Raw genomic sequence first — 6,856 nt, 5'->3', positions numbered from 1 at the left:
TGGGGACTTGTGTGTGTCACAGGCAGGAAACTTGAACTCTGAGTGTTAAGAAGCTTGCCCAAAGTTACACAGTGAATAAATAGCTGAACCCCGATTGCAATCCATGTCTGTCTGTCCCTAGACCCCATGTCCTTTGAACCACAGCCATGGTTGCCAGGCTTTTGGATTTCATCAACCAATGCAGTTTCAAAAACACTCAAGAGAACACTGATTGGGTTGCCAACATTTTATTCAGAGGATATTGTTAAGAAATGAGAAAGTTATATTAACAATGGGCAGAAAGACAGGACGTGATCTCAGAATAAAAAGAAAAAATTGAGCATTACGAAATACTCCATGCCTTAATGTGCGCGCCTTTGTGTGTGTGTGCACCTGTAAAAACATTGTCATTAATGAGCACAAGACTGGCTCTTGGAACCACTACTCTGCCGCATTTTACCTTCTTTATCTCTGCAGCACCTGGCACGACGTCCTACACAAAGTAGGTGCTTAAGACTTGCTGTTGAATGACTAACATTATTTGCTCTTTTCTGTTTGATCCTCTGGAAAACCCTCCGTGATGCAGGTTCTTAGCAGGGTCCCAGACCTAGATAACTTGCTTCATCTTGCTTCACTTTGTAGTTATGGCTTAGTAAAACCTGGACTTTGCCACCACCTTCCCTTCTTCTCCCCTCTATAGGTGCAAGGTTTCTCCTTTTGGCAGACTCTCTCAATACAACTTCATTTCTTTTCACTAAAGAGATTCCATCACTACCCCTCTGGCCTAGACTCTCATCCTCAGAGCTTCTTTAAGGAATAGGGTCAAGGAGGTCTGTCCATCTCTAAGAGGTGAATGGGCACCTTGGCCTGGTGGTTCTGCGGTTCACGAGTGCTATTCTCTTGTCCGAGTTCTTCTACTGAGTGACCTTAGGAAATTCTCTTCTCTTCTTTGGACCTCGGTTTTTTCATGTACAAAATGAGGGGGGCTGGGCCAAAGCATCTTAAAGGGTGCTTCCAATCTTGGCAATCTGCACCTCTTTTCCATCTGGCTGATTACAGCTCCTTCCACACCAGGGCTCCTTTTGTTTGAGAAAATCTGGAATTTGGGGATGGATTCAATGACAAGCTGGCTCTTGAAGAAGGTTCTGTAATATGATCGTGCAGCTGTTTAGTGATTCTACATGAGTATACAATCACTTCGGGGTGGAATGTCAAAGTTTACCAGACATTATCTTGGACGAATTCTCCTTTTTCCATGAGACCAAAGCGTTATCCTCAAAAGCATTACTAATTGTGCACATCCACCAGATGCTGGGAGGCCCTTGCTGGGAAGCACAGGACCCATGCCGGGGGTCAGCCACCTCACTCGGGTTTCTCCTTCTCTGCGTTTCCACTGGAGGGCCTGGCAGGAAGCCAGACTGTGCCCTGGAATAAATGACTTGTCAAGTCACCAGCCGTAGCCCCGGGAGGTGCTCTCACACCCACTCGGCCTTTCATTTATCTTTACAGCAGTAAAACCAGCTCTCCTAGAAGCCGAGCTCAGGGAGGGAAAGGTTAAGTTACAGGGCCCAAGTTTAAAAAAAAATTTTTTTTTGAAAAGACTTCCTTGCCCTTGAATTTTAGAAGAGTTACTCTCTGGCACCCCTCAGAACAGGGCTATCTGGATGGCATCTAGAAGCAGAGAAGAAAAGGAGAGGGTAGCAAACTGGGCTGCCTGCTGGATCGACTTTGGTTGCTTTCTCACATGCAGATCAAAAGCCTCCGGAGCAGTTAACCCTCAGCAAGGGAGTGACACCTACAAATGGAGAGGATTTAGCAAAAGCGAGCAAGCACTGCACGCAAATACTTTACGCTTATCAGCTGGAGATTTCTGGTCGCCTCTGTAAATACCCTGAAGGTGAGCTTTGGCTCCACTCTGAGAACATACCTGGGAACTATTAGCCAACTTAACCTGCAGGGGTAAAGTACCCGAGACTCTTGGGATCGTGCAGTAACCTTTTCTCAATCGAGATAACGGTGAGGGGAGGGGATCAGGTCTGCGTGATCTCTTTCTCCTTGGTGTTACCTTGATGATGCTCTGTATTTTAATCTCTGATGATTGGTACAAGACCTAGAGTAAAAATAGAAAATGAAAGTCTTGGAGAAGAGGCAAGACTGAAAAGAGATACAATGAGTCATATGTCCAAACAAGAAATATTGGGAAGGTCAGTATGAGAAAGAGTTGACTCAGGAAAGGTCTTCCGGGAGTGATCACGAAAGAAGTTTGGAGAGCGAGCTAGAGCATGGAGAGCCTCGGAGAAGTTGACTTGGGGAAGAGACACCTCGAACTAGGAACACACCTCTAAGAAGTGTCTGTGATAGGGAGGGCAGGGAAGAGCACTGCTCGAGGAGCCCGGGGACCTTCTGAAGTCAGGGCCAGCCTGACCTCTACTGAGGCCCCGAGAACCCAGAGAAAAGGCTCCCCACTCGCTCAGCAGCCAAGGAAGTCGGGGGGAAAAGCCAGTCTAAAGGCAGCTGGGTGGACAGGAGGGAGGGAGGGGATTTGATAAGGTGTTGGGTGGAATTTAATGGGGCTCTAACCAGCAAGATGAGTCCAGGCCGTCTAAGAGTGAGTGCTTTTGACCCATTACAAAAGTTACAGAGAAAGAGTCAAGAAATTGAAAAGGCGGAGGAGAGCCTTCTATTTGGGGACCTCCTGGGCCATCCCACCACCAACCAGGTGAGCCACAGAGGCTGTTCTCTTCCTTCTGTTGACCAATTCCTCCCATATCTGTGAATACAAAAGTGCATCAGCATCAGAGAACTGGAGATCAATCCTGCCTTCTCATTTTACCAATGAAGATACCTAAGGTCATCTCAAGAGCTGGTGGTAGAGCCCCGGTTGGAGCCAAGGTCTCCTCCTTCCCAAGCCCCAATGCCCTCCCCTCCTCCATCATTTTCTGGCCCCCAGAAGGTGTGCATCTCTATGCCTGATTTTTGGAATCTAAGTCTCCCATAGCGTCTGTCTCCCCGGAGATCCTCCCATCTTGGCCTCTTGCATGTGAAACTGTGCCTCCTGTTGTAGGTAGCACACCTGTGCCCCTGGGCTCACACGTAGGCGGCAGCCTCTGCCGGCGGCCATGGGCCTCTCTGCTGCTGCCTTTCATGGCCAGCTCAGGGGCCCCTCCTGGACTCCTCAGGGTTGTGGACTTTTGCTCTGAGGCCCACGTTTCCCACCTCATTTCAGGGCAGGCACGTGTGTGATTCCTCAGGAGGGGTCAGTGTGTGGACGTGCATGGAGCAGGGGAGCAGGCAGGTGGCCACTAAGGACTGTCCCCAGTGTCCTGCACATGTACAGACACACAGATGGGAGAGATGATCACGTGCAGGTCTGTGGGTAACATATATTTGAGCGCTGGTTACTTTCTGCCCTAGTCCAACAATGAACAAGGACTTCCCTGGTGGCACAGTGGTTAAGAATCTGCCTGCCAATGCAGGGGACACGGGTTTGAGCTCTGGTCCGGGAAGATCCCACATGCTGCGGAGCAACTAAGTGTGTGCCACAACTACTGAGCCTGCACTCTAGAGCCCGCGAGCCACAACTACCGAGCCCGCATGCCTAGAGCCCGTGCTCCACAACAAAGAAGCCACCACAGTGAGAAGCCCGCGCACCGCAACGAAGACCCAAGGCAGCCAATAAATAAATAAATAAGCAAGCACTTTTTTTTTTTTTTTTTTTTTTTTTTGCGGTACGTGGGCCTCTCACTGTTGTGGCCTCTCCCGTTGCGGAGCACAGGCTCCAGACCGCAGGCTCAGCGGCCATGGCTCATGGGCCCAGCCGCTCCACGGCATGTGGGATCTTCCCAGACCGGGGCACGAACCCACGTCCCCTGTATCGGAAGGCGGACTCTCAACCACTGCGCCACCAGGGAAGCCCAGCAAGCACATTTTTTAAAAAAGCAATGAACAATGAAACTCTCCCATTACTGAGAATGGGAATTTCCTCGGCTTCTGATTGTGGGTTTACTGCTTAAGCCCAAAGCTTCTGTCATTGTGTTTGAGAACCAGTTAAAGGTTAAGAGAATCCATTCAATAGGGGGTCAAAAAGGTCGTTTAAAACGGGTTCCATTAACCAAGATCCCATACGCATCCATGCAGAAAAGTAGAAGTGAGACTTAGGGACCAGAAGAGCGGCTCCGCAGAGGAACTGGCTTCTGTCTGAGGGGATGTAAGCTGTCAGATCCTCTGCTCTGGAGCACCACAGGCTCCCAGGTGGCACTGAGCTAGGATGGAGTCAAGGCTGGAAGTTAGACTGCAGGAAATGATCTTTCTCCAGGACTCTCGTGTGGGCTTTGCAGAATCTCTCCATACCAGAGGCCCCAGCTTTGTTCTTTCAAAGGTAAACCACTCACATTCTCTCACTGAGACCCTCTAGGTGCTATTTATTCCTTTGAAACCAAAACGAGCTTATCAAACACCTGTTCTGAGCCAGGCACGGTGGTTGAGTTTCTGGGGATGCGAAGATAAGCCGAGCAGGATCCGTGGCCTCACAGAACTTAGAACAAGGTCAGGAGAAGCCGAACTTCCTTTAATCTGGGAAGTTTTAAAGTGTATTTCCAAAAATTCTTCCCCTGCATTGCTGAGAAGTCTGCTCCCCAACAAGTCTGGGTGCAGGTGGCTTTCCTTTGTACAGTCCCTACTGAGCGGCTCCCTGAGCCAGGGGCTGGGCTGAGGTTGCTCCTGACCCCGGGGGCCACTGGGCGTCTGATGCTCTGGGCCTCTTTTGGAGGAGTCAGGTGGGGACGTGTCTGTGCCTCAGCACAGCCTTAGCATCCCATAGGGAGGTGCAGGATGCTTCCCTCCATTTCTATCCACAGCTTTCCTTAATGTCAGTGGATGGGGTATTGAATGGACCCCCAGGGAGGCTTTAAACACTGAAAGCCAGTCCCAGCCAGGGCCCCCACCGGATGGGGAGAGAGCATGGGAGGAAGCAAAAGTGCTTGTGTTAACAGAATGTCATTTCCCAGCATGATTCAGACCCCGACGCCGAGGCAGGAAAAGGAGAGCAAAGCCTTCCCATCCATCATGTCGGACACAGTTATTTTTAGAGCACACACCGTCTCGGCACTGGGCTCCGTGGGCCCTGCCGTGGAAGGAAATGAGACTGGGCTGATAGAGTCAGTCAAGAGTGGAGATCTTGCAGGCGTGCGTGCGTGCATGCGTGTGTGTGTGTGTGTGTGTGTGTGTGTGTGTGTGTGTGTGTGTTGGAAAAAGTGGACAGGTGGGCAGGCAGCCTTCCTCCCAAAGTGCACCCCTGAGCCTGCCCCTTATGTGAACACGAAGAGGGAAACTGAGCGTGGAGGTAATCTTGGGGCAGTGGATGCGGGGGTGTTGTTAGGGAGAAGAAAGGCCCTCAGCTCAGAAAGCCCCCCTGCCCAGCCTGGTCGGGGTCTGACCTGCCCTTTCATACATACACAGGAACTGCCCTCCCCCCACCCCCGCCCAGGTGGAGGGCAAAGCAGCATGTGTCCTAGACTCGGCAGGATGTTGGCAGCCTGTAGGTGCCCTTGGCTTTGCTATCACAGCCTTGAAAACATCTGGCCAATGTGAAGGCTTCCAAGCCCAGATGAAGGACAGGCATCTGGAGCCTCTGCACTGGCATCTAGGAAATAGATTCTGCCCCAGTCAGCACCTAAGTGCCCATTTTTCTAATATGCAAAGCCTCACCTGGGCATAGAGAGAGACCCCTTTTTGCAAGGGACAGAGAAGAGGCTTCCCTTCATTTTCACTCGTTTCTGGCACCTTCCCTCCAGCTGAAGAGAAGTGGAGGCCTGTCTCAACCTCAGCCCTGAGGCAAGGTTGGGCCCAGATGTGGCCCCAGACAGTCTCTGTTCCCAGTTCCTCTCGTCTCTCCTTTCATCTTAAATATCCTGCCCTCCTGACTTCTGCCTCTGCAGAGCTCTCGGCCCTGAGAGAGACACGTCAGCTGGCTGTCCTGATCCTGACTAACGTGAACAGCCTGGGATGAGGCTACCTCTCCCTTCCTTCTTTCCACAGGCCTCTCCAGATGCACTGTGCCGTCCACGTAAATGTCGTTTACACTTCGTGGGCCTCGCAGGGACTCAGAGTTGATTCACTTTCCAGTAATAGCTCAGATGTCCCTGAGGTTCTGGCCAGTTTTGAACCTTCTTACTGGCAGAGAGGGTTCAGCTGACTTCCTGAACAGCCATTGGATGGCTTCCCATAGCCAAGGCTGCTGGAGAAAACATCCCACCACGGCAAAGTCCCTGTTGCTGTGTCCTCCCGGGAAATCAGGGAAGGCTCACGGCAAGGCTTGAGGGAACCACCAGCACGTTGTATGCAGGAATCTCTTTGCTGCCCCCTGAGAACACCCAGGAGATGGAGGTGATATCTGCTTTGTGCCATGACCTGGGGTGGTAAGAGGGTGGGGAGGAATAAGGGGGGAGACAGCTAGTTCAGTTATTTTTACCTGTATCTTTTCCTCTGAGGAGTTATCACCAAGAAGTACCGTCCAGTTGGTAATTTAGCAGGAAAAATGCACTTGACTCTGTTCAAGAACCATCAGGATCACCTGTACAGATAGGCAGGCAGGTGAAGAGGTAGCAGGACTACCTTGGAAGCCAGGTGCCCCAATCCCAGCTCTGCCACCAATTTACATCCACTGTGACCTGGACTTCATTTTTCCTGTCCATAAAATTATTTATGATTGCGCGAGAACTGCAGTGCTACCCACCTCAAGCTGTGCTGGGAAAAGCAAGGAATAATGTTGATAAAGCACCCATAACCACACGCCACCAAATCAGTCTTTTTATAAGTGATGCTCAGATGACCTCATATGAGAGCTTCTGTGTGTGCTGGGGGCTTGGACCAGAGCGGG

At 50.8% G+C, this 6,856-nt stretch overlaps 1 long non-coding RNA gene across 2 annotated transcripts; it reads right to left on the bottom strand.

The window, feature by feature from the left end:
• Positions 1–211: 211 nt before the first annotated feature.
• On the bottom strand, positions 212–6,050 carry LOC137205695 (uncharacterized). 2 transcript variants are annotated; one of them, XR_010934262.1, is made up of 3 exons: positions 5,686–6,050; positions 1,907–2,089; positions 212–1,404 (listed from the first exon to the last, which is right to left on the bottom strand). It is a non-coding gene; the product is annotated as an uncharacterized lncRNA (long non-coding RNA). The 2 variants fall into 2 exon arrangements; XR_010934261.1 differs by lacking the exon at positions 5,686–6,050 and having other exon boundaries at positions 1,907–3,653.
• Positions 6,051–6,856: the final 806 nt, after the last annotated feature.

This window comes from Pseudorca crassidens, chromosome 14 (genome assembly GCF_039906515.1).
Source record: "Pseudorca crassidens isolate mPseCra1 chromosome 14, mPseCra1.hap1, whole genome shotgun sequence".
Lineage (NCBI taxonomy): Eukaryota > Metazoa > Chordata > Mammalia > Artiodactyla > Delphinidae > Pseudorca > Pseudorca crassidens.
This window is presented reverse-complemented; position numbering and strand designations above follow the sequence as displayed.